The following is a 27,715-nucleotide window of genomic DNA, read 5'->3' as shown; positions in this document are numbered from 1 at the left end:
GATGAGAATGTTGCAAAACATCTTCTCCAAGAGGAACAACTAAGTACCAGTAGTAGCCCTCAGGCTCAAAAGGAGACAACTTGAGTGAGATACGATAGATCTCTACAAAATCATGAGTGGTCTAAGGAAGGATTTAACTTTTGATTGTCTACTCCCATGTAAGAAGTAGGAGCCATCATACAAAGGCTGTAAGATCCAGGGTTATAGTAAACAAAAGGGGATGGTTCTTCATGGAACAAAGATATGCAGCTGTTCTTGTCTGAGGAAAGAGTTCATATGGGCACAGAGACAGACTGGAGGAATAGTAGGAGCAAGGATCCATTGAAGACTGTTGAACAAACAAACAAACTGCATCAGGTCCCCAAAAGTTCTACTCACTCAAAAAAAGTTGGGCATGGCAGAGAACTTAAAGAAGGAAAAGCCATACATTCTTGTCTTGTCCTTATTTACCTTTTATCATCCATATATGGATGCTTAGGGAGAAGGAAGACCAGGTAAAAGGGACATTTTCTCTTAACTAGTAAAGACATTCCTGTGGCTGCTCCTGCATACCATGTTTGTAGAGTCAGATGAAAGTACTCCAGATAGACAAAGAATTTTTTTCACTACACTAGGTAAAGTGTCTCTTCTTGGATTTGTAAGATGCAGAGATCTGCTTATCTTTTTTCCTTGTGATCCTTTCTTGAAAAATGAGTTGACCCTTCTTCCATTTTTCAAGCAGTTCACGGGGTCATGGGATCTTGGACAAATACTGGTCCCTAGTTCTTCCTAAGTACTTTCCTCATGTTTTCTTGTCAGGCTTTTGGAGGGATTGGAGTGGGGAGTGGGTGTGGTCCATTGTTTTTGGATTTCTCAGGAGAGCAATTTTCCATTTCCAAATTTTCCACTTCCAATTGACAAATGATATTTCATCCAGTATCTTTATTACACATAAGCCAGTCTAGTGCTGTTGGTTTCCTAGCAGTTAAGCCCTAAAGATCCTAACAGCATAGTTCAAGAGGTGTACTTGTTTGAACATGTTCCTCCTCTGAATGAGGGTTTGAGTGTGTGCACACATGGCTGAGTAGCTCCTCAGGAGAATATGCACTTTTGCTCTTGCAGTAGCAGTTGGTTAATGCAGAACCATCTGTACAAAATGTCAAGGTTGTAGACTGTGAGATAGCTCTCTGCCATTATATATTTTTAAAATAATTTATACTGTCTATAAATATAAATAAAGAATTCTGTGTATTAAAGACATTTTTTTTCACAGTTGTCTGAACAGAAAATACCAGCTACTCAAATAGTGTCAGTCAGGACATGTGTTTTTTAGGCTAGATTTGTCAACAGCTCATAAAATCTAATTCCTAAGCCTGATGAACTATACCATGGAAAAGCACCAATGAGTTAACTTTGTACACATGTGTAGGCAGAGTACTGTCAATATACTTTAGGGAACACTGCAGGTAGGTCATGAAGAATACAACATGACTATAGTGGCAAACAAATGGAAAGGGCTTTTTAAAAAAATGAAAAGGATTCCAACTTCATATCGTGGTTCAGGTGTTTTTCTTTCCTTTGCTCAGGTGTACGTACATGTATGCTTATTTCAGCACTGCTGGAGGAATTATTTTTGAAAACAGAATACTGTAAGTCATAGACAAACAAAAGAACATGCATTTTCCAGGAAAAAGGGGAAATATGTAGAGCATTAAATGCCTTTCCTTCTCTAGTGCCAAACCCCTCCACCTTCCTAAGAATGTCAGAGTTTTGCCACAGAGGCAATGACAGTATAATCTAGGTAGAGTCAGTAAAAGCTATGCATGCAGTTAGTTGACATTAGCAAGAGGTGATGCTCAAAATATGTGCAAATAATGTGCATAAGAGTGCAAAGACATCTGGTAGAGAGAAAATTTTTACTTAAATCCAGTACTGACACAGACCCTAAGATTGCTGTCTTCAGAGCTATAAAAATGCACTCATATGTTTATGTTGAGCATGTGGTTGCTCAAGGAAGATGTTTCTCAAAGACTGTCAGGAAAGGGAAAACACAACCAGGACTGCTTTCGTATTTCCATGTTTAGTGGTTTACAGCAGGAATTCAGGGCCTGCGATCTATTATAGTGGGAGGGAGTATGTAAGTCATGGCATCATCTGGTTTAAAGGCCCATAGCTGTTGTTCTTTTCCATCTAGGATCAGACAAAATGGCATGAGGCTCCACATAATTAAGAGCAACTATCCCACAGTGGCAAGGAAAGCAGAAAAGATTTCATTGGGAAGGAGGACTAACTACAGTACTTTAAAGACATGATTGTAAACAGAAGAAGCAAACCAGAAAATGTTTAACAGGAAAATAGCACTCTGACCCTCCCCGGATTAAATGCTATCAATCAAGTTTAAATTTAGCTCCTGCATGGTCCCACATGAAAAGAAGGCAGTAGGGGCAAGGAAAGCTTAACGCCTGAGAATATTTGTATTGCATGGCAAGGAAAACAAGCCTAAAGTCAACAAAGAGCAGCCTGTAAAAACAAATAGTCCTGATGAGAACAGCACTGCCACCCGAAAGCTCATTAGCAGCCAGAAACAGAAGAATTGTCTCTCTGCTCTTTCTTTGCTGACTGCCCCCAGCCCAGCGCTACCGCAGCGCTTCTGACTCAGCTGCTGCCTCCCTCCTGGTGTAACCCCTGAGCACTTGCCAGCACCCACACAATGCATGCCCTCAGCATGAAGAGTGTTTCCCCAGGGTGGGCTGGGCTGGTCTATGGTGGGAGGCAGGAGGGGAAAAAGAGCAGGAAATATCTGAGGGTTTTTTTCAAATAATAGTAATGTATACATACACGTATAGTAATTGTCTTTATCTGTTCTAAGATAAACCAGCAGAAGGAAGTTTTTGGGTGTAAAATGATGAGAAGAAACACTGCCATGCCCACCAGCAAGCACATGGGATTTCAGAAATCATGTGAATTCCAAACCCAACGTCCCATCTGTCATCGCCTATTCACTGCTGGTGGAGTCACAGCTGTAGGGCAATGAGACGCTCCATTTCCTCCTGGTGCATGGGAAAACACAACCACGCATTTGGACAGAGCTGAGATGTCTGGTGATCAGTAAGGAACACCAAATACATTTTTTAACCTTGAGAGCCAAGATGTAATTTTAACAAATTTGCATTTAGGTATCTGAAAAATGCATTTGGATAATATCAGAGCCCGTTTACAGCACTTCAAGATATTTTGTGCTTGTAGGTTTTACACTGGTCCCAAGTTCTGTAGATTAATTTAATCTAAAATTAGATTAAGTTAATATGTGGCAGAGTTTAAGGTCCCCAAGGAGACAAAGTTATATCTGCAAGTGTTATAAAGGATGTTCAACATTGCAGTTTTATTTGCAAGTGCCGTTTTTTCCTTTTCTCTTTTCTGTTCAGACCACCAAAATGCAGATAAATGGAGAGAAAGGAAAAAAAAAAACACATCAGGGATGTTCCTGTAGCAAGTCGAAAGAGAACAGCTGTTATGCATAGCAAGATGAATACTTTCCTGCATCACTGTAGCACCTTTCAGCTTCCCCATCCTGCTGCACTGTCTGACTCCTTTCCTCTTCCAAACCTGCAGATGCACATCATGCAGCCAACACCTGGGCACTGCCCTGGTGCCCTGGCTACTGGTACATATTTGTGTACCTGAATATATGACCACAAACAGTCTGTTTATGAGCTTTATGGGTTTATCTGTTTGTCTTCCTGTTGCTTATGTATTTGTTGATATATTTGTGGAAACTGAGGTTAGTAGATGCATTGCCTGCACCAAATGCATTGGCCTAGTCACTATCTATTGCCTCATGATGGAAACCACTGGATTGTGTATAACTTGGAATACGTGGGAGAGCAAGACCCTGTGCAGTAGGAGGGTTCAGACGTGTTGCTTGCAAAATCAGTGGTAAAGTTTCAGTCAATTCAGCAGAGAAGTCCTTGCTCCAAGGCTGACTCTTCATTTCCTTACCTATTACCATTCTCTTAGGATGCAATGGGAAGATGAAGCCCAAGACTAAAAATACTGCATTTAAAGCAGCTGTATTTGTATAACACACTAATACATAGCTTTGAGTTTGCTTCATTTTCTGATGTCTGCATCATTTTTTGTCCATGTACATGCATGCAAAGTACAAAGGATATCCATCAAAGCAGAGGACCCATACATCATATACATGAATTTAGAAATCAATTTTAACACTCAATTTAAGAAAAAGCGACTCAGAGTAGAAGCTAACCTCTTGGAAAACACATTTAAAATGAAATAATAAGAACATACGTCAATCTTCAACATCAGTTTTCATTTTTTAGAAGTCATTGAGCTACAGCAGTACAATTATAACTATGCAGGTAAAATATCTAGTTTTTCTGACAAAAATAAGAATGCCTGATTTTCAAGAATTTTTAATTATAGGCATAAATCTATAACTTCAGATCTTCGATTTCATTAATATGTAATCTCAAACTGGATTTTCTTAAGAGTAACTTTACCCTATAGATTCTGCAGTTAAACAATTTTCTTCCTCACTCTTTTCATGTTCTTTTGGGGTTTTGATATTGCTCTCATTTGCAAAGGGAACTATAGCAGAATTGCATTTTATTTTGCAAACAGAATGGGGAAATTCAAAGCAGGCATGGGTACCTATTGTGCTCCTTATCTTGAGATGACTTTTAATACGTAAGAAAGAAAAAACCTAAATCAACTATATTAATTTATTTGTTCATAAAACAACCTGCTTCACAATGTTTGCATACTCTTGCATCAGCTTTAGAACAACACTTCTACAAAAATTAATTTGAGGCTCTTTCCCTGGAAAATGTTCAAACAATAAACATAAAATATGAAACTAACAGGGAAGAAAGGTTGAAATTTCCCCATTTTGCTGTGAAGAATGTGGGAAAATCATGGACACTTTTAGACTGACATACTATTTTCCAGAGGTATTTAAAATAAAGTCTCCTTTTAATCCCGTGAGAAACACCCTTGTCCTTATATGTTTAGTGGAAAGAATGCTGACAAAAGTCTTTGAAAAGGCACACAAGCACAAGTGGTAAAATGTCCATAGGTTAAAAAATCGGATGAGTCCATACCCTCCTTTCCAGCTCTCCAACATGACAGGTATTTACTTTCAGAAAAGTGCTCTTCTGACTTAGTAAATATGAGCATGAGGAGGAAAGAAAAAACTTTAATCTACAGGTTGAGTTTATGTCAGCTTCTGCATGTGTTCATCCTTGATTGCTCAACAGAGGCTGTGAGTGAATGTGCTGGTGGCAAAAAGGTGACAAATACAGAAAAGCATCTCCATTTTTTCAGGGTTGTGACCAAGCTCTGGCTATCCTGAGCTGGTAGCAGGCACTGTAAGATAAGGTGTGGAACCACAGGAAGCATCTTCTGCATCTCCGATTTCATGACTTTGCAGGGTGCCCCCAAGACAGCTTTACTTGCCTCTCTGCCTGAAGACCTGAATGGGAGCAGAGAGAAAAAAAGAGCAGAAAACTCTGAAAACTGATGGCAGGCATTCAGGGTCTCACACTGTTTTATTGATGTTAACCAGCCTTCAGACAGGCCTGCCAATGGAAGCGTTTGAAGATCTGTTTGGGTGGAGGTACGCCTCCGTGGGGTGCCTGAGACCAGCTGCAGGAGCTGAGCTGGTGGCTCTTGACCTCCCTCTCCATCCTTCTCCCAAGGGCCTGACCAAGGCTGTCTGACTGCCCTCAGGAGCTGGGTGGCTTCGGGAGCGTTTTGTACACTAAACCCTTGCCACCGGGGTCAGTTGCTTCCCCCAGTTGTATTTCCTCTAAAAATACCCATGCCTTATGGCTTCTGTAGTCACATAACTTCATGTCTCCCTTACTCCTTCCCCGGAGGAATGAAGAATGTTGAGCTGCTGGCAGCTAAATTGTATTTAAAGACATTTTTATTTTCTGAATCATATTCAGAATGATACTTGCTTTAATTATATTTTATGCCGAGTGCTGTAAGATGCATGCATGAAAGCCTGTCCATAAATAAATATGTCTTTAAAAGTCCTTATTTATTTTCCTTGAGTCAATTCCTGCCCCTTTGCTGAGATGCACACAAGCTGGGGTATATGGCCTCCAAAGCCCAGCCACGGAACCCAGACACCACACAATGCCAAGCAGCCTCTCTGCACCACTTCTATGTGGGCTTGCCCGTGCTGTGGCACCAGGAGAACACCTGCCTCCCTGATGGATGCTCCAGGGGCACAAAATGGCCATGACTGCCTGGAACAATCAGCTACTGTGTCTTCTGGAGACAGGCACTCTCCAAAAGCCTCTCTTAGGGCAGTTGTGGGGTGAAAGACAAAAAACTCGCCAGGCAAATGCATTGTGAACTCCGGGCAAGCTGTCACAAGCTGCCGAGCCCTGAGCACAGGTCCCAGTGGAGGTGCTGTGACCCGGCTGTGCCCCTTCTCAGGGCTCAGAGCCCCTCAGGGCACCTGTGGGATGAGGGAATGTCACCTGCCACTGGCAAAGGGTCGGCTCAGCAGCAGGGGATCAAACAGCGATGGCAGGCGTGGGCCTGCCCATCAAAGGGCCCTTTTGAGGCTGATAAAGAAGGGATTCACATTCTGTTCTATTCTGTGCTGACTGCTGCAGACGAGGCGAGGCTGAGAACAGGCCTGTGAGCAGTGTGGGCTGGAGGGTGGCCAGGGGAGGCTGGGCTGTCCTGCCGCCTTTCACAGGACCTCTCGCTGCCACCAGCCACCCGCATGTGGCCTCAGCACTGTCCTGCTGCCCGGCCATAGCAGCCTCCTCCTCCTGCCCGGCCATGGCAGCGCTCCCCTGCCCAGCCATGGCAGTGCACCCTTGTCAGGCCATGGCAACCCTTCCCTCCCCTGCCAGGCCATGGCAGCCCTCCTGCTGCCCCCCACCCCATCACCAAGCCCCTCCTGGCTCAGCTGTGCCAAACCAGCTGTCTCCTGACCGGGGAAAATAATCTGGGATCAAGGACAAGAAACTAGATCTGAGCACGCAGGCGAGATGGGAAACTCATGTTTTGTGGCAACCCCCCTCGAAGTGCTTCACCTCCCTCTCCCACCTCCAAGCGGTGAGAAATGGAAATAAAAGGAATGGAATAAAAGCGGGTTCACCTCACTTTATTATTTTTCTAACCTTTGTGTGGGGGAAAAAAAAAGGAAAAGAAAGGAAAGCATCTAACCGCATTTTTTTTTCTGGCATTAGCATGCTCTCCTGCTCCCATTCCCTTGACAGCTCCTGTGCCCCTCACACTTGAGACTGCCCAAATACCTAGGGTTTTATGTAGAGGTGTCCCATATGGAAAGCCACTGGCAAAGACCAAGGAGGGTAGGGCAGCAACCCTTCATGGCTGCAAGCCCCAGCCACTGTGTGCCTCCTGCTCCTGCTCCTCGCACATCTGTGTTTCAACACCCCTGTGATCCCTCACACTGCTGCTGCAGCCCGCACTGCCTGGAAATGTTTCGAGTGACTGAATGTGCTGCTTAGAAGAGTAAAGTGGCCTTTGATATGTTTCTCGAAAAGAGGTAATTAAAGAGAAGCAGCCCACAAGCCCTCTGAACTGGCTGTCTGTCTGGAAAGCAGCTCCCAGTCTGCCCTGCACAAAGCAGTGGCCAACTGCTGGGAATGAGTGGAACCATCTGGTTCTGCTGCCCTCCGTCCCCACTGCCCTCGGGGGGTGTTTAACAGGGATGTGTTTGCTACACCAGCACCATTGCCTTAGCAACATAACCAAAGTGTTAGTCAACATGCGAGCAACATGAATGATGGCGCCTTGTCCGAAGAGTCTGGGTTGCATGTGTGGTTCTTCTTCACAAAAGCCAGTTTCACCACTCGCCTCACAAAAGAGCCTGAGCGGGAAACTGGGAGCTGGGAGGGAAACTTTCCTGGTAGTCAAAAGCATATTTTTCTTCTAATTGTGTAGGAACTGCCTTGGTGATTTGGAATCAGTGGCATCTCAGCTAATAAATAGTACCAGTCTAAAGCTGATGAGAAATAGCTTGTGTCTGCTATTTTAAAGCAGTAACAGATCTTCTGCAGAAGTGCTGGGAGCCCTCTATAACCTGCCACTGGACTGCATCAGCCTTCTGAGGACCTTTCTATTTCCTTCAACCTTTACTGAATTAGGTCTAAGGAAACTGCTTATAGCTCTCTATTGTAATGCTGTCAGCAGGTTTAAATGGAAATCTGTTCACTAAAATCCTTTTTCTCATCAGCCATTTTTTCCCAGATTGGATCATATGTCAATACAATCTTTATTGGGAAAGAGCAGGGTCATGCTTGAACAGTGTTGTGTTCTTTTAATGAACAACACCACTTTTCCTGCCCTCATGTTCTCAGGAAAAAAAAAAAAAATTGAACTCCTTAGTTCTATCACTTATGACATTTTCCTCTTCTTCTCTCCTTTTCCTACTCTGGTTCATGTCAAAGTGCATGTTTTCCCATGACCAATTCTTCTTGTTGCACATCTCTGTCAACTAACAGTGCAGTTCCTCACCATAAAAAAGATTGCAGAAAGACTGTTCACCAAAAAATACAAATGCATGAAACCATTCCATCACCTGGAAGAAAAATGGCACAATGGACGAAGTTGCAAAAATTCATTCCTTCTGCAAGGCATATCCCAGTCCTTCCTTATTCAGTGAACAAGTCTGAAGTCAACAGATCTAGAGAGAGAAAACAAAAGTTGTGAGAAAACTGATGAACTAAATGGGAACTTAAAATCCTAAAACTGTTTTTTTACTTTAAACCTGATCCAGGTAGCTCCTAAACTTACAGAAACTATATCCTAAAAACAGGCAGCCAAGTTCCAATTGATATCTAAGTGTGATCAAGGTCTAGACAAGTGTCTTTCCTTCATTTAGATCCTCAGAGATGCTCAATTGAAAAGTTTTCTTGGAACAGTCACAAATATCTGCTGTGAACAAGCTACTTTAAGACAGCATCACTGATTTTTGGGGTTTGTTTGCTTTGGCTTGGTTTGTATCAATCCCTTTAAAGAATAACTTCATAATTAGATTATGCAACTAGACAGTAGAGAATCTGAGCTTGGCTTTTTCCTTTCAAATCCCCATATCCTATGAGGCTGTTCTGACTGCCAGACTATATCTTAGTCTTAAAGGGGCTCTCTTTGCCTTTTATGTTCATGCTGGAGTCAGAAGGCAGGACAAAAACAAAGAGCAATTGGGGAATAGCTGCTGGTTGCTGCTACAAAAATTATATTTTATGGAATGGATCTTCCAAGGCAGACCCTCACTCCTCTAGTTGTAGTTGCAGGCAAGATTAGCATGCTAACTTTAGGTTGATCTTTTCTTTGGGCTCCACAGGATGGGGAAGCCAAGGTGCTACTCAAAAGTGTCCGAAGCTAATGCTGAATATGTACAGTACAGGGAGTCTAAGGGGACACACAGGGATTCTGAAATTCCTCTGTGTTGTAGAAAATATAGGCATTATGAGGCTCAGATTTTTATGTATGTAAGGACAGCGCTCATTATAATAACCTAACCCCAAGGGCAGTTTTTCTGTGAGGATGGGTGACCCACCAGCATTGCCTGGCATAATCTGTGGTTTTATTACTCAACCATAGAACCTTCTTCCCTCACCTTCCAGATTGATACAGCCCTGTAAGTCCCACTGAAGTCACCAAGAGACAGAAGTTTGTGCATAAACACCTCCTTTTCTGCAAAGAGCCCTGAGTCTCTGTGGGTCCTCTAAACACTCCTCCAGAAGTTCCTCATGTCCCTATAATCTACACTGTAAACTCTCTATAGTGGAGCAGAGAGCTGAGCTGGATGCAGAGGGAGAGACGTCTGAAGAAGAGACTGTCAGTAGTATTTCTCAGTAGTCATCAGAGTGCAACATGAGATGTTCCCCATACGGTCCACACTAACATCTGTATACATGAAACAGAAAGAGCTGCAGCCGCAGAGGGAGGCATGTTTTATGTGGTGTACTTCTGTTTGGAGTATGCTGTTCTGCATGACTTCAGTGCATTGTCACAAGTAAACGATGTTCTTGTGTTTGTATTAAAATGTTAATTCTTCTTTTTTAAGTTTTAAGCCGCAGTTTTAAAGATATATGAGAAAGACCTTGCCCCCTGCAGATGTGTATCAATCTACAAAAGATGTAATATGACTTGCAATGCCAGTAGGGCTGGTGTAGATTCTTTGATGCTTAAGCATGGGAATTTATGAAGCGTATTTAGTGTTCTCCCATGTGGTCTGGTAGAAGTAATGTCAAAAGAGGGATTGAAAATGGGATTTCAGTAAACACGAGCACAAAAGGAGAGTCAGATTTTTAGGACCACCAAATTATATAAACACATCTCAAAACCATTGTCCTGCTACAATCAGAAAATACTGTAAAAGTGTTGAGGGGAACTATTGAAGGAAGGAAGACCTATGTATCATGAAGTGATGAGACTGACATAGGATGAAACAAGAAGAGTAACACAAAGTCTTTTGGTGAATCCAATTTATTTAGACTAAAAAATATAGTGCTGTCAAGAGCACAGTTTCAAAAATGTTTGACTCTTCATATGAGTGGGCAATCTAGAGGTGATGAAACAGCTTAGAATTTTCCATCATTATCTTTTTATCAAAAAATAGGGTGATAAGTACATAATTGCACGTAAAAAGTGTATTATCCTAAAAATGTGAACATTTTGTAAAACAAAAACAAGGTAAAAGCCTCAAGCATTATGGTTGGGACAAAAATATTTGCTAATCAATACTTGAATGCTTTTAGGACAAAAGTGCTATTTTAGATAAAGAATATTTTCTTTAAATTTTAAAGTTTTAAAATTTGGTGAATATACTGCAAAGCTGCCACTAGATTTTATCAGATCTTGTATAAAATTCTAGGCTATATAGAAGGAGCAACAATAATGAAAATGCCATCATGTTCTATTTGTCAGTCTTGCTTTTAGTGGTATTTGTCAGTGGTGTATGCAAACTGAGTACATCTGCATTTCTTGCAAATGTTTTTCCACAGACAAAGTGCAAGTAAAAATCATACTTTTGGATGAGTTGTTATGTGCTTTAGGAGCTTTGCTTCTGTGAGTTAAGCATTGTAAGAGAAGAACCAGATGTTTAAAGGTTAGTATAATTTTGTTTTCTGTGTGCAAAGGATGACTAGGGCTGACACTAGCCACGACTCACCATGAGAAAGATAAAGAAGCACCTTGCACACTCTCTCAAGGGAGAGACAAGGAGAAGTAAAGCCTTAACTAGGAATGGAAATGCTGCTAGAGATGAGTCAAACCAAGAACAAGATGTTGACACTATGTGATCAAAAAATTAATTTATTATGTTTACTCATGAACAACAGCTGAAGATACCTCTTTAAGCAGAGAAGCACCTCTCTGCTATTTCCATACCCTATTTTTTTTTTTTGGCCTAGATTTTCAGCTTCTCTGAGTACTTTCTTTTTCTGAATTAAGCTATTTTTTCAGTAAAATGTTCCATCACTGAGACACCAATTCTACTCTCTGTATCTCAGTTTTGAACTTCTGAAACTACAAATTACTTAAAAATATATAATAAAAAATCCTTGTCTTAAAATCCTTATCTAAAATATAATAAAAAATCCTTATCTGAATTTCTGATACTTTTTCTGAAATGTTATCAGGTTCCATCTCTGTAAAAATCCTTCTTGGTCACACCATAATTATTTCCTACATCAGCTACTGTAACTCTCATTTTAATGGACTACTGAAGCCATAGTCAATGAACTTCAGAGTGCCAAGAAAACTGCAATCAGACCACACAGTGTTTGCTAAGAACCTTCATCTCTCTTAACTTTATTCACTTACTATCTCTCTGCCCAGAGAATTCAAATCGACTGCTAGTTCTTTTAATTCACTTTTGCCTCACTCTGTATTCAGCCTTTGGCCTAAGCACAATTCAGTTCTCCTCTTCCAAATTTTGCCTTTGTTATCATTCAGATAGACCAATTTCCATGAAATACCTGCAAGCTAAAGTTAGGAAAGTGGAACTTTTCAAGAGTTTTCTGTGAATTTTCCCAGCTGAAGAGGCAGAAGTTAGCTTTTGGCCTTTGAAGGAAGACTTCCATTTTGAAAAGGAGACTACAAAAAAACCCTACCTGTTTTAATTTTTTCCTGAATTTTCTGTAAGTCCCAGGAGTAGAAAAAAAATCAGATAAACATATCTGTTTGAACTGAAGCACTTCTATGCCTATGTCTTTCCCTTTCTTTTACTGGGCCAATACCTTGTAGAAGCATAGGAATTAGGTCTTATTTTCATGTTACTTTTATTTCTTCCTTTTATTTTAACACTCACAAGCTTCTTAGACATCAGTATGTCTAGTTTAGGGTTGTCCTCTAAAGTGCTGTCCACTTTTCATGCTTCCAGGAGGAAGTCCTATCTAAAGAAAATAGTATTTCTCTTTTCCAGGTGGTAGTAAACCTGTATACAATAAAATTTGCCTTTTGTTTTTCTTATGCTGTCTTAACTCTCATTTGTACTACACCTATTTGCTATCTCGGCTTCTAATCCATGGCCTAATGCAGGCTGCTGTAATCAATACAATCATATTCTTTTTAACTAGTAAGCATCTATAATCAAGAGATTGATTTCTGGGTGAACCACTTAACAGCGGGCTCTTTTGTCTGCTAATGTTCATGAAATTATAGCGCTAAATCCTTATGCTTGGTTTCATAACTCCAGCACATCAACCATATGCGGTTGGAAAACTTTAAAATTAAACATCAGAAGAGTAAGGGAAAGAAAGTTTCCTTTTGCCTCTCAAGAAAATGCATTGTTTATTTCATTCAAATACAAACGGAATGCACATACTAAGCCACTAGGATGTGCTTAATTTCTTAAAGATGTTTTTTCACGGGATGAAGTATCATCTGACCCAATAAACCAACTCAAGCCTGGGTTTGTAGGTTCACAAAACATAAGCATTGCCGAACAAACTTCCCACTTCCTTTTCTTTTGGTTTTCTGTATGAAAGAATCTCTTTCAGGGAAAATGTTAGAATGTTATTTTCAGATATCCATACAATATAACACTAGACCACAGAATTAAAGTATTTTGTTTATTTTAAGATAGCTTTCTTTCCTAAATATGAATAAACGTTTGGATCAGATCAATTGTTTCCTTTGAATTATAGTAAAAGATAATTAAGTGGTTAAGTATACAGTTTACTGGTATTATTTTAAGGGAAAACATTTTCATCTGATCACTCTTTAAGCTTTATATTGATTAAAACACATTCTAAAAATTACTGCTTATAAGGAAGGTCACAATGTGCTTGGAGTTTTATATAAAATGTCAAGTGAACTAATAAAATGTCCTTTTATGTAGGCAGTGCAAATGCTGCAATTTAAAAGAAACCCTAAAAACACACATTATCTTAAATTTTATGTAGAAAACAGAAAATCATTCAAGTGGCAAGAAGAAAATGTTAAAATACACTTGTCACTACTCTCTCCTGGATGGTTCCACTCTCTTACAGCTTCAGTCAGGGATAGCTGTGATTTGAAACAATAACATGTACATTTTAATGTAGTAGGAATGGAAAAACAGTGCTCTCTTAGTAACCTGGGCAAGTTAAATTCTTTTCTGCTTCCATTGTCATGTAGCTCTTGTGTTATGGGCCATGGAAATAATGAATGCTCAAATGCATCTCACCACTTGTGTAGCTTTTTTTTTATTGGACAAAGGTGCATCCCTGAGGAAAATTCCTAGGATGCTTGGGGAGATCAAAGGGATCCCAAAATTGTAGAATTTTTAATTTATTAAAAAAAAAAAACAACTTGTTTAATGTAATTCTCTCTCAAAATACAGGCCCTAATTTCTAATATCATCACACTTGTGTTTCAATGAGTTTGTGCCTGATTTAAGCAGATAACAAGGGGGCGAGTCCCCAGAATCGCTGCTTGAGGTCTAAATCAAGAGCAAGTCACCTCAGTTCCTCAGAAAAACATAGTAAAAGCTGGCACCAGTGTGCATGGGTTTCTGGCAAAAGTTTCCATATGAGTGAGAGGTGCCTACTCCAGCACGGCTGACTGGGTCACATGCTGTTGGTTTTCTCTGTTCATGAGGACCAAATGTTGCTTTAAAAGTGGCAGAGGAACGAACAGCATTTAAAATAAGCCAATTTAAAGCCTGAGCTTTTGCTGAGCTTTTATAATCTGCTATTTACTGAAAATATCTCTGTGTGTGAGATCTTTTCCCCTAAGAACATGTGTCCTTCCTGCTTGTTCAGACTCTGATCCTAATCTCAATTGTTTGATGTCATAATCTGTAGTATGGGAATGCAGAGAAATGCCTTCAAAAAAACCCCAGTGCTAATTGAGAGAATGTGCCTTCTGGGGGTTTTCTGTGTGCAATAGTTTCAGGAATGATTGGAAGAAAGCATATTAATCAATTTTGCAGATGATTTGCAGTGGGAAAAGATCATAAACAATTTAAAGGCTGGGGATAATACAGAGCACAGTTTTCATAAAACAAAGGAAAAATCTAACATCACTTGGAGCATACTGGACATTCAGATAACTTCCCACAGCTACTCAGCAAACATTTTTGAAAACTTTTTGAAACCAATATACATGAGAGAATGAATCAATGACAATGTAATACATTCATGCCTTAGCCATTGGAAACACCAGGAAGAAACAGAAGTATTTTCAGTACCCAGTCTTATTCTCCTAAACTCAGGAAAAGATAATACTAGTCTTTAGCGAAATTAGTCCTGTGATATTGTGTTGTTATTCTAGCAAACAGGATGTGATAATAGCAATCTGATATCCTGTTCAAACACATTGCATTGTAAGTGCCATTTTCTTTATGCTGATGGTAACAACGAACATCTGTAGAGTGCCTTTTAATATCAACCCCTATAGCAAGATTTAATCTTCACCCTCAGAGAAGATGATTTTTTCTAATGAAATCAAAACAGTTTTTCCTTATATTCACTAGCAATTCCTGTGTGGACTGCAGAAATGCAGTTTTCCTGGGTATGTTGCAAAGATCAGTAATTTGAAGCTGCCAGCAAGTTACATCAAACATGGATGGATTTTCATCAACATACAAATATTAAATACACTTGCTAGTTTCGCTTGTAACCCATAAATTGCTTTAGATACTATTAGCACCATCTTGTCAGGATGCTTAGAGTTGGAAGAGTCCAGGCTTAAGTAAGAACAACAAGATTGGTAAAACATGTTTTATGAAAACATCTTAGGGCTCCAGACAAATCCATCTGAATGTTTCCACATTGCCTTTGATTTACAAAATATGTAATTTTTAGTTTAACTCTTTCTGACTTTTTAATATTTGTTTGCCATTATCTCATTATCTTTTTTTTTTTTTTTTTCTGATAGCTCACATTTCAGAAAGTCATAAAGCACGGCCCCTGTAATTGCTGTGATTTGACTGTGGAAAATAGAAAATGTGCATTACAGAGTATGCTTTATACAGGTCTTTTGATTAGTAGTCTTATCATCTGGGGGGATGAACAGAACAAGGAGACTTAAGTGTTCTCATCCTAATATGGGGTCCCTATTCAAGATATTTTCCATTTTTGCTTTAGTGTCCTGATTTGTAAAAAGATAATTAAAAACGTATTTGCCTTAAACAGATATTATACAGGAGTTAATTGATAATGTCTGTACATTGCTTTGAACAGCTAAAGAACAATATGCGAATGGTAAGTACTGCTTTCTCTTTCAGTTTTTAGTCTATGTCTCACACTCAGCTTTTACCTGTCTTCTCTAAACTCTTCCTACAGTTTTTACAGAAAATTTTATATTTCTACTATTGGTAAATCCAAAGTCGGCTTCTTGAGTCAGTCTTATTTAACCTGGAAAATTTCTTCTTTGGGACCATGTTGCTTTTTCTTTTGTATTCCTCGTGTCATACTGTCTGTTCTTAGTTAATTTTATATTACTTCATGCTATTAAAAGTCAGATGAAACCTTTGCCTTATAATACTTATTCCCTTTTCTCTAGATTTCTTCTCTTTTCTCTGAATAATTTATTCTTATTTCATTAATTTATTCTTATTTCTTTCATTTATTCTTATTTATTTTCTGATTCTTCATATGCAAGAGTTTTCTGAATATACAGTATGTGGGACTATACAAAAAATAAAGTCACTTCTAGCTTATGCATTTACAAGACCCAGAGAATTTTGCATTCCTAGTGTTTAAGATGATTTTCTCATAACTTAATTATGGTAAACAAGAAGGAGCAGGCCAAATGAAGAACGACAGAATGTTTTGTTTTCTAATGAATTTCACACAGACGTAGCAGTTTCTCTCGTGCTGGCTTTAAACAAGGAGCACGCAAGTGGTATGAACAACACTGTCAGCAGCAACCTCATTTGCTTAACCTCAGTGCTTTAGAAAAAAGAGATGAAGTTTTTTGGAATGCAAATATTATTGTGAAATGAGGGGGAAAAAAGAGGAAAATAAAAAATATAGGTTACACATGGCTGCTTTTAATGGAAATAGTATGATGTCGTTTCTCCCTTTCTTCATGGTTTGAAGTCAGCATTCCCCAGAGAGAAAAATTCTGAAGTTGTAATGAAAAGGGATCATTTCAGAACACATAACAGGCAGTTCCCTCTTCTTTTATGTTCTATGGAGAGAGAATGTTTCCATTGTATGTGGCTTTTTGATATATGACTTTGAAAAGAATACCCAATCCTTCCATGAAAAGGTTGAATATTCTTCTTTTCTTAGTTCTCATTCCTGAATTACATTGAAATCCCACTCCCTGGTTATTCATAACTTGCTAAAGTTTCCCTGTGAGGCTTAAAATTGTAGCAGCCTAGTCTAGTGCAGACTTTTCAAAAGAGAAATACCAAGCTAAAATAAATAATGCATTGCAGAATAAACAATATCTGAGACATAGCAGAGGGAGAATCAACACCATTCTTCCCTTTTTCTTTCCCTCATGGTGACTACAGAAAAATTTATGCCAGTAAAAGGATTTGCTTACATTAAACTCTCAGGCCATTTGTTGGCGCAATGCATTTCAAGCTCAAAAAGTACTGGAAGGCTGAACTTGAGACATTCGCACTATGTAATAATTGCTCCACTTAACAATTAAATCTTAAGCAGTTCTGTTACTGGATTACTCTTTTGAAGCCTGGCTTGAAAACCAATCTGATAGTCCTATAACAGTGTCCAAAAGAAAACTGGAGCTTCAAGAAATCTGTGTTGTACATTTTTCACTGTCGTTCTTCCAGAGCTGCCAGCACAGTTAAATGTTCCACAGTATGAAGAATTTCTAAGGACACTTGGATTAAAAATAAATTTCAAACAACAAAAAGTGTTGCGAGCAGAGTGTAAGTAGAGCAATGCAGTAACATCTGTAAATATCAGCTGAAATTTTTAATCCTCTTTTAATTAGACTTCTTAGAAATAATTTCACATGTTAAAACTTGAAGTAAGGAGTCAGACATGGTGCTGCTGCACAATTTCCAGCTGAGTGATTAGATGTTTGCTTTGGAAGTGAGAACACTGCTAACTTGAAGAGTATTCTGTTTGTCTTCCCTGACATTAGACTAACAAAAATGTTATTAACCTAAATATGTACCTGTATATCCTTTGTAGAAAGGGCTTGCCAGTTATTTATGTGCTTTTTCTGGATAAGATGATTCTCCCTGTGAATTTTACTTTCTATTGCCCTGCAAGGGAAGTTAGGTGATCAGTCCAAACATACCTATTATTTCAATATTAATTCATGGAAGAATTATGTCTCATCAGACCTCATGGGACTTGTAATACAGCTTAAAGAGTGTTCTTAAGTAATATTAAAAGAGTATACACCTCATCAAAAAATCTGGGTATGGTGTGAACTCAATGTTTCACAGCAGGGATATGAATTTCATTCAACAACACCAGGGAGTACAGGGAGTCACGGGAGTCACTGCCGACAAAAGTTCTAGTCCACGGGCTAGATGACTTTTATGAGCACAAGTCTCTTTTAATGGATCTGAGTAGTTTTGTGAGATTTAACTTGTCTTTTAAATAAAGTATGCAAGATTTAAAGTTTTAACTGACATGCCCAGGCAACTTACATCTGTATTAAATATTTCGGGATTTTCCAGCAGTGTCTTGTGGTATTCATTTTCCATTTCTGTAATAAAAAAGACAGTGACTTCTACTAAGTAAGGCACATAAGTTTAACTCACCCAGTAGGATTTCATTCAGGGTGACTTCTTAACATTTTATTGTATGTGTTGAAAAATATTAATCTCATAGAAAATAGTTTTGTAAATTCCTCCTTATGCAACTCTCTCCTATACAGCACACTCTGCAACTTCTTTAATTGCTCTCTTGTGCAGGATTCAGCTGACCTAACCCAAGACATAAAAGGTTAGTACCTTGCCTGAGTTAATTGTCTATACAACTTCTAGAGACACAGGTAATCTCATCTTAAAGCAGATGTTTCAGATAGGTGCACTGAATTACTTTCCTCAGGTGTTGGTATCCCTCCTTCCAAAGAAGCAGAGGTGGCAAATGTGGACAAGACACCTAACTTGAAGGGAGATCAAATTAATTCCAACACAATGAAGCTTATATTCTATATATCCTTGGAGTAGAATCTTCATGGAAGATGAAACTATCTTTAGGCTTTTTTGAGAAGAGCCCTTTCTACTGGAACATCACTGTTTCACAGAATGATCTTTTTCCTTTACTCTTCATTTTGTTTCCATCTCATAAACCCCTACAAATGCATTCTGATGGTTTCCAAAGTGCCCAAAAAAAGTTGAGGAAGGGCGGTATAGGTACAGGCAGCCTGAGCAGAGAAAGTAGCTCAGAGAGAAGAGCCTGGGATTCAGGTGAGGCTCACATGCTGTTGTGCAGAGAGGGTAACAGTGGGATGATGGCATGTCACAGTGAGGCTGAGAACAACTGGGCCACCAGAATGACACTGAGTGATGGGGAGTGACAAGACCATAGTGGGAACAACTTGGGTTATCAGCTTAGACTTGTAGGACTTAGAGCAGGACTTGTGTAGGACTACTGTTTCCCTATATCACTTTACACTCTGGCCACAAAAACATGAAACTCACCAATAGCACAGGTTTAGCTCATCCCCAGACAGTAAAACGGGATGTTTTGGCAATGACTCTACTTAGTCTAATGGACTTCAGGGCTGGATTTGTATTTTATATGATGTATTTTCTTGTATGGTTTCTACAACCAGTTCATTTTGGTCACTGTGGTTTGAGGACAGACTTGGCCAAATCCAAATCTGTATCACCATTTTAATCACAGTGTAATTATAGATTACAGCATTTTTAAATGGCCCATATTCATGACTAAAATTCAAAAGGCCCATACAGAAAAATCTGCAGCAATCAAGTGCTTAAGCACCATTCAACAAAATCAGCTTGCAGTTGGGTAATGAAAATTTGAATCAACATGCTCTAGTAACCAGTAACCTTACACTGAATGCCAGCTGAACACTGAAACTGAAAATGCAAAGCAGAGAAGCACAACAACTCGATTACCAGCTTCCTTTCTATAAGGAAAATATTTATTCAAGTGAGCTGTTCTAACGATCAAGTATACCACAGGAATGTGTCAGCAATTAGAGCACTCAACACAGCACACTTTTTTCAACTTCTCCTTATCTAGCATCTTCTAAACACCAAGGAGAGATATATATTTTGGCCCCAGACTATATGTGCAAAAAAAAAAATGCTGGAAACCAACTTTAAATAATTTTTTCTTAAGGAATGCATATATTCACTGTGTGATTTCCCATCTCAAGCATTACTTGGTTTATGAAAGGGTGGTGAGCTAAGGGACAGTGCTATCTGCTGAGGAAGATGCAGAGAGAACTGAAATAAATCATACTTTTTGAGCTAAAACTTGAAGCTCGTGACTAGGTAACAAGAATCAGTTCAAAATTCAGCTGTAGTGTAGACGAAATTGATGTCTGCTTCCCTAGACATGATGGTTTGCTCTAGGCAGGTCTAATTTCTCTACCCGTAGTCAGAGAAAGAACAGAGGTGCAAGAAAAGACCAGGAAGAGCAAGATAGGTACAGCTTCCAGGAGATGCTAGAAGTGAAAGCAGAAACGTCCTTGCTCTTCAGCACCATCTTCCTCCTGGTTTCCCAAGGCTCTGGCACTGGCAAAGTTCTGTTGCCCTGTTACCAGCAAGATTTGTAGCAACAATTTTGAGGTGTGTAGGGAGCTGTGACACGAAGAGAGCAGAAAGGAAAGAGGAAGAAATCATTTCTTATGAACAAAATACTCTGGGGCACCCTGTTAGCACAGTGCCTCATAAATGGTGCAACTTTGTGCCAGGCTAAATACTGAGCACCTGTACATGCTGAAGTGCTTCATCTTTGTAAGCCCAGTTGGAATGCTAGAGAACATCATTGTTCTAAGTCCAGTGACTGCATATCCAGCAGCGGCAGAGCAGAAATTGCCATCTATAGTGATTATTTAGTGCATTTATGGCACATTGAATTGGAAATTTGGAATGATTCACTTGCAACTTAATTAGGACTGGAAGCCAGTTTTAGTCAGGGGTATTGTGTCACCTACCACATTTATTCTATGTAATCACTTAGGTATTTCCACAGCACATCTGTCTTCATTATTCACTCAGTAGCCTAGTGCTCCACTGACCATGCTCCTGATTTTTTTTCATATAACACAATTTTAGCATTAGATTGCCCAGATATCAGAAGTCTGAGACACTTTAAAATGATAGTCAGGATACTTGAACAGCACTAACTTCCGATTCTGAGTCAACCAAAAAGGTAACAATTCAACATTTTTTCCCAAAAGATGAAGATACAAAAGCAAATACTTGAACTCCACCAAAGGCAACAAGAAAATCCTAGTGCAAATGCTGTTATATAAGTAGGTTGCTATTACTTGTGTCTCACATTTCATGCCTTTATGAAGCTTAACAGTGTGCATGATTTTAGACATGAGAGGATTTTAATATGTGAACAGGCTTGCAGGTGAGAGAACAAACAGATGGCAGGTATGCCATTGTAGCAACTGTGAACTGTGGGTACTTCAGGTTTTTACCACAACATTGCTGAAGTGCTGGGAGATGTTCCAAATTACCTCACTAGCTCATACAATTACACTTTTAAAAAGCTGGGGAAGATGACATGAGCCTGGGGCAGTAGGCAAGAAAGAGGTGAAAGAGACAGATGGGAAGGGGGTGTGGAGACAGTGAGAGAGAGAATGAAAGAAAGAAAGAAAAAGAAAGAAGCATCAGAACTGTTCTTTCACTTTTCAAATGTTTTTCAAAAAGTATCAAGATATATTGAGCCCTAAGGCAACAGCCTAAAAGCTCATCTAAGTTATACGTGAAGAAAACAGGAATAATACCACAGGTTTCAACCATGATTTACAGTAACATGAATGAAAGCTGATTCTGGCAGAGCTCCATCTATTTAATGAAAAGCTTGTTGAAGAGGAAAAAAAGTCTAAAAAAAAGACTGATAGAAGATTAGCAAGAACTAGCATGAACATGATTACAGCATTTGTATATCTATCATTGAACACCATCTGATTAGTAACAAATATTTTGTTTCCAGTTTTTTTAATTGCACTATTCCCATTTTTAATCTGCAAAGCCATGATTATCTGCCAGTTCCCTGTAGATGTCCCAGCACATAAAAGTCTTGGACATGGATTCAAAAACTTCCAGTGTTATTCAAGGACAGTATCTGTGCATGGTGGTATAGCAGAAAATATGAAGGTGGAAACATGGAAAGCAGACCCACAGAGACACTAATAAACACTTTGCTTCTCAGCTCCTTGTAACTCTATCAGTGCTTGCCTCTAGCCCAGCATCTCACTTTTGAACACTTCAAAGGAAGCATGCAAGGAAATCAGTTATTTGATTATCTCCTCTTTTGTATCATTCCTTCTCAGGCTCAGGCCTCTGCTTAAGAAGGCAAATAGCAACATTATATCCTCAAAGGCATAGAAATAAGAGCTGAAAAGCCATCTCTTACATCACTTAACACAGACTCTGCCAAGAAGAATTGCTCCCTACAGTACATTCATAAGTGTTTCCTACTATACAGCTCGAAATGACCAAAGTAATCGGGCTTCCGTTGTCTCCCTGGGGAGGTTTCACCACAGCCTATTCAGGCACGCTGTTTGGAGAGCAGGACACAGTGATTTCATTGTGTATCACATCTCGGGGTTTCTACAGAGAGGTTGGCTCCATGCTGCACCTGGAGCAATCTGAAACATTCTGATGATGCAGTGGTGAAATTTCCTGTTCACTTGTCATCGTGAACCTGATGGGCAGCACCACCATCAGCCAAAGTGCAAGCGAGCCAAATTCCTAGTCAGCTCTGCTTGAAATAGATTCCATGCTAGGATATGACTGTCAAGTGAAAACATATTGCCACTCTGCTTGGCTTCAATTCATGTCCCTTGGAAGTCCATGGATAAGGGACAAAGCACTTTCGGTAAGCCCTTTGGGACAGTGACTAGCAGAGTGTGTGTGCTGATTGTCATAAGTAAACAACAACAACAACAGCTATCAGAAGTCAATATTTACAGTTCTTCCAATAAATTGACATGATATATATCTGGAGCCAGAGCCAGGAAATGCTTAACTCTCTGATTATGAAAGAGGTGGAATTAGGGGACTAGCTATTTTAAGAGATTAATGGATTACACATTGCGACACAAAGGCTGATTCTGATCTAGCTCAACTGGCTCCTGTAGGGCTCTTTTTCACTAACATCAGTGCAATGGAGCAAGCTTACTTCATTTGTAAGCTGTGAATGTTTGGGAGCATATACAGTGCCTGTAGCATGCCTTTCTGAGAAACACTACAGGTATTGGCAGGATGCTGACACCAGATATTACTGCAATGGTATAAAATATTTGAAACCACTAAGTGGCTCATCTTTCTTCCATTGGATTAAATATGGTCTAAAAAATTCTCTTTGTAATCTATTTAAGCTGCTATATTTTGCCAGGCAGATTAAAAGAATCTTAGCTTAAAAACATATTTTGTTATGATATTGGCGTTTTTTGAGAAGTACCTTTAAGGAACATGGCACAGGGAGAAGATGTTATTTGGAGGTTATTTATTCTAGAATCAACCTCCCTGAACTCCTGGTAATTGTTTCTAAAACATTTCTGTAGTTTCAAGGATGAAATGCTTAGCATTTTCGTATGCTGCTTCCTAGCGCTGGTGAAACACTGGAGTCACATTAGCTGCAGTCTTCTGCATTTCTTAGAAGTACCCATTTTCAGAAGAGCTTAGCATTGGCATGATTCTGTTTCCTGTGATGTAAATGAAGATTTTTTGCAAACTTCAACAGCAGCAGAGAGAGGCAAATGCTGAGCACAAAGTCTCACCCTTGGTGACTTGCCCCTATTGCAGCTAACTTTTAGGAAAGCAAACATCACAGCAAGTGTATAGGCTGTTTTAAAACTACTTTCCTTCTTTCATTTGTACATAGGATCTATAAATAAATTCAGGCATTTTTGTTCCAATAAGCTCTATTCCTAATGACACTATCCTTATATAGCAGGAATGCACTATAGTAATATAATTCATTCTTTTCTCTATTTTGTTTGCAAGTTGATTAAGTGCAATCACAGTGGCTTAGTTCAGAATTCTTCCTTTATGGAATACATTTAAAAATAAAACAAAACACAGTCACCCATGAAGGACTTCATAAAATGTCCAGGCTGTGAAAGGCAGTCAGCAATCTGTGCAAGTCACGTTCAAAACCTTTGTTTGACAAACTTTCCCAGAAGATTGGCAAAATGTTAAATAGCAACTGCACATGGAATTAGAAAACGAACAGAATCAGCTGACCTGAGAAAGATCTGAACTTGTAGTTCTTCCCACAGCCAACTCTATCATGCAATTTTTTTCAGAAACATTATGCTGATAAAATCTCCCAGGCTCTGAATATTTACTGCTCAGTCATTTATTGTCCTTTTTAATAAACAGGTCAGGGGAGGTATTTGTGAACATGGCATATTTTTTTCCAAAATCATTAGGCAGCCAATATTTTTCTGTACAATAGCCTACTTGTCTTGGACAACATTTTCATTCTGAACAAGGGCATGAATGTTTCAAGATTAGCAGGACAAATGACTTATTTATGTTTATCCCTCATTTTGTTGTACCATTTCTTTAAATAATCTTTCATTCCATTCAGCTATCTTTACCTTCACTAGCTGTAGATAGTTCTGACTTGTGCATGAAATATTTTAGTTTTATTAAAGAATATCAGACTCTGAGGGTCCCACTACAGTAGCAAGACCACCTTAATGAACAGATGCTTGCATCTCTTTGCAGGGTAATGCAGTGCAAAGACATGGATACAGTCCCTTGGGTGATATATTCAAAGCTGCCTACAAGTTATCTACTTACAGCAGGCAAGATCCTATAGGTCTTAAACTTCTATAGGTATTTGAACTTCTAACCTATAGGTATTTGAACTTCTTTAGTGTTAGTTCAAACATGAGGTCTATATTTCTATACTCATCAAAGTCCGCCTATTTCAAGCCTTGAAATTTCATTGACTTCTCAAAGCAAATTAGCAATATTTTTGTCCTCTCATCATTTGCATTACTTTTGGCAGTGCATAGTTTTCCTGCCCTTCCTCTGTTCCCCATATGATACTTACGCAAGCTCATGATCCCTGGAATGCAGCAGTGCCTGTGACGTGCTAGTGGAGATGAGAATGCCAGAACAGGAAACATGGCTGCTGCAGGACACTGCAAACACTCCTGGGTGCATTGGCTAATGCTGTGCTATGATGGGACATCAGAGTAAAGTATTTAATTATTCTTAATTACTTCCTCCTGGAACAAGGACTTCAACCTTAGATGAAATGATCAGCTCTTAATTTGCCCTGAGCACCACTGGACTTGATTCATACATGCTGTTGTGGAACAGGCCCTCCATAGCAGGGACCAAATTAGGCTCACATTCAACATCCTAGCAGAACCAATAAAGCCACTCAATACCTATGCCGTCATGCCTAATTTGAAAAGATAATAATGTAAAAATGTGTTTAAAAACATGTAGGATTACATAAAAAAGGAAACCTCCATCTTTCGAAGAATAAAGTCTTTGCAGATGGCATGCAGATAATTCAAAGATAGTTTTCCTGGTTTCGGCTAGGATAGAGTTAATTTTCTTCCTAATAGCTGGTACAGTGCTGAATTTTGGATTTTGAATGAGAATAATGTTGATAACACACTGATGCTTTAGTTGTTGCTGAGCAGTGCTTGCACAGAGTCAAGGAAATTTCAGCTTCTAATGCTGACAGAGAGGAAGCTGGGAGGGGACACAACCAGGACAGCTGACCCTTACTGGTCAAAGGGACATTCCATCATTCCATACTGTCTGGCATCATGTTCAGCACATAGAGTTTAGGGGTGCTGGCCAGGGAGTAGCTGCTCCAGCTGGGCATTGATCAGCTGATGAATAGAAATTGTGTTGTGCATCACCAGTTTTGCATATTCTTCTATTATATTATTATTTTCCATTTATTTTCTGTTGTATTAAACTGTCTTTATCTCAAGCCAGGAGTTCTATCTTTTTTTTCCAATTCTGTCCTCCAGATAGAAGGGAGTGAAGGAAGTGAGTGAAAGGCCATGTGGTGCTTAGCTGTCTGCAGGGTTATACCACAATAATTGTGTATTGGAGGCACATAGCAAATACATACCAGATCCTTAAAAAATCATTAAAAGGCCAGAAGAAAGCAGATATGATGGCAACTGATTGAGGAAGATCTCAGAGATCAGATCTCTCTAGGAAAAGATCATTAGATCTGGAAGGTTAAACAGAATTCACCCAAAGGCAGGAATTTTTGAGAAACTACTTGCAAAAGACATGGACATGCACAATAAATAATTTTTCAAACACGTTAGGAAGAGGCATCTTGCCAGAGAATCTGTAGTGCAAGAGTTTATTTAGTCATAAGGGCCAAACAACATCCTCTTTTAAGAAGGCAAGTGCAAAATTACATTTCCACTGCAGCACCGTGGGAATGTTACTACACTAGGATCCTTTTTTTGCACAGGATGCAGCAGATTATTTGCTTCAAATTGGTGCAAAAAATTATGTGAAACTGCAGGAAGACCTTGTGATAGCCATTGGCAAGTGGAATTCAACACAGATAAATGCAAACTCCATTCCTTATGCCTACTAGGATAGGTTCTGAGTTGCTGCTAACGCTGAGGAATAAAGTATTTATATAATGATAAATAGATATGTGAAATTATCATATCAGTGCTCAGTACTCTTCTGCTGAAGCCTTTTTCTTCGTTCTGGTCTTTTTTATGTCAGAAAAGACATAGAGGGAAGGAGCAAAGATGATTAGCAGTGCAAAGTGGCTTCAACACAAGACCCAAATAGTCTTGAAGTACTCTTATACCTGAAAAGGAATAAGGGGTGGCCTTACAACAGACATCACGAAGGACACAGAGCTCAGGATGATGGCTGGAAAGGCTCTTCCAATGCAGGAACTGGAAGGTGTCAAATAAAGGCAGAGCTTCCAATACAAAATAAAAATAATTTTGTTTCATATTCCACGTAGCTGTTCCGTGGATTTCCTTGATGCAGGATGCTGTGGGCAAAGTTTGTATAGGTTCAAAACCAATTGGACAAAGTTAATAAAATTCTCTCAGGGTTTATTAAACGTAAAAATGCAATCTTTCCTTTGAGAGCAACAAATCACTGGAAGATAGGAGAACATCAGATGATGTACCACTACTTATTTTGTTCTTATACTTCCCCTACACACCTTCTACTGATGGCTGTCAAAGGCAAGATCCTGGCCAAGGCAGGCCTTTGGTTTGGTTTGATTTGATCCTGACTTTCTCATTGCTTTTTGAGACAGTCTGTGTGCATGGGAGATCTCCCCTCTGTGCTGGGACAGCAGTTTAGCTGCTGTATGTGGTTTTCAAGGCTGTCTTCCCTCAGCGTTCACACTGAAGAATTTTCTTTGTTGGTTAACAACAGGCTGGAGCCTAAACACAGCCCAGGAGGGTGAGCCTCCCTCCCCACCTCTGCCCTGCTGCTGTTTGACATGACACACCTGTGTCAGTGGAGGAGATTTGGAAGACAAATAGCATGGAGAAGGGGCATTCATTTTTCAGTAGCTTAATACAGAGAGAGACCAAGATGGATAGAACTGGTTTCCAATATTACCCTGAAGATGCAGAAAGCTTATCATGATAGTGATACAATGTTGATCTAATGGCCTCTACAGTGTAAGCACAGCTATTGTTTTATGACTCAAAACAGTTAGATTTTTGTTAATTTATTTTTTATGTTTAAAAAGCTCCATAGGAAGGCCTGTGAAGCAGAATACGTGTGTTTTTTCAGCCTGTTGTTATATCTGAGTTTCTATAGCAGACTGTCAGTGGATTTTTCTAAAGGTGCTTTTTTTTTTTCCACTCGAATGAGAAAGAGACAGGTTGGTTGCAATCAGTTACTCAGCCTGTCAGCTTTCCATTCAGCCATACCAAACTGGAAAGCTGCCTGTTACATTAAACCAAAACATCAGACCCAACAATGATGGGTGCCAGAACCTGGCCTAGGGAAAGTATGAGGGAGGAAAGTGGTACAAGTTTCTGCAATCTGAAAGTTCAGAGAGGCAAGACACAGAGAAAGGATGGCCTTGAGTAAGCTGATGGACAAAGCACTCCCATTTACAAACTTTTTCCTTTTTTGATAATTTGTAGTGAG

The sequence above is a fragment of the Sturnus vulgaris genome, chromosome 3, assembly GCF_052056855.1.
Source record: "Sturnus vulgaris isolate bStuVul1 chromosome 3, bStuVul1.hap1, whole genome shotgun sequence".
Classification (NCBI taxonomy): domain Eukaryota; kingdom Metazoa; phylum Chordata; class Aves; order Passeriformes; family Sturnidae; genus Sturnus; species Sturnus vulgaris.
The sequence above is the reverse complement of the archived record's forward strand: the minus strand, read 5'-3'. Positions refer to the sequence as shown.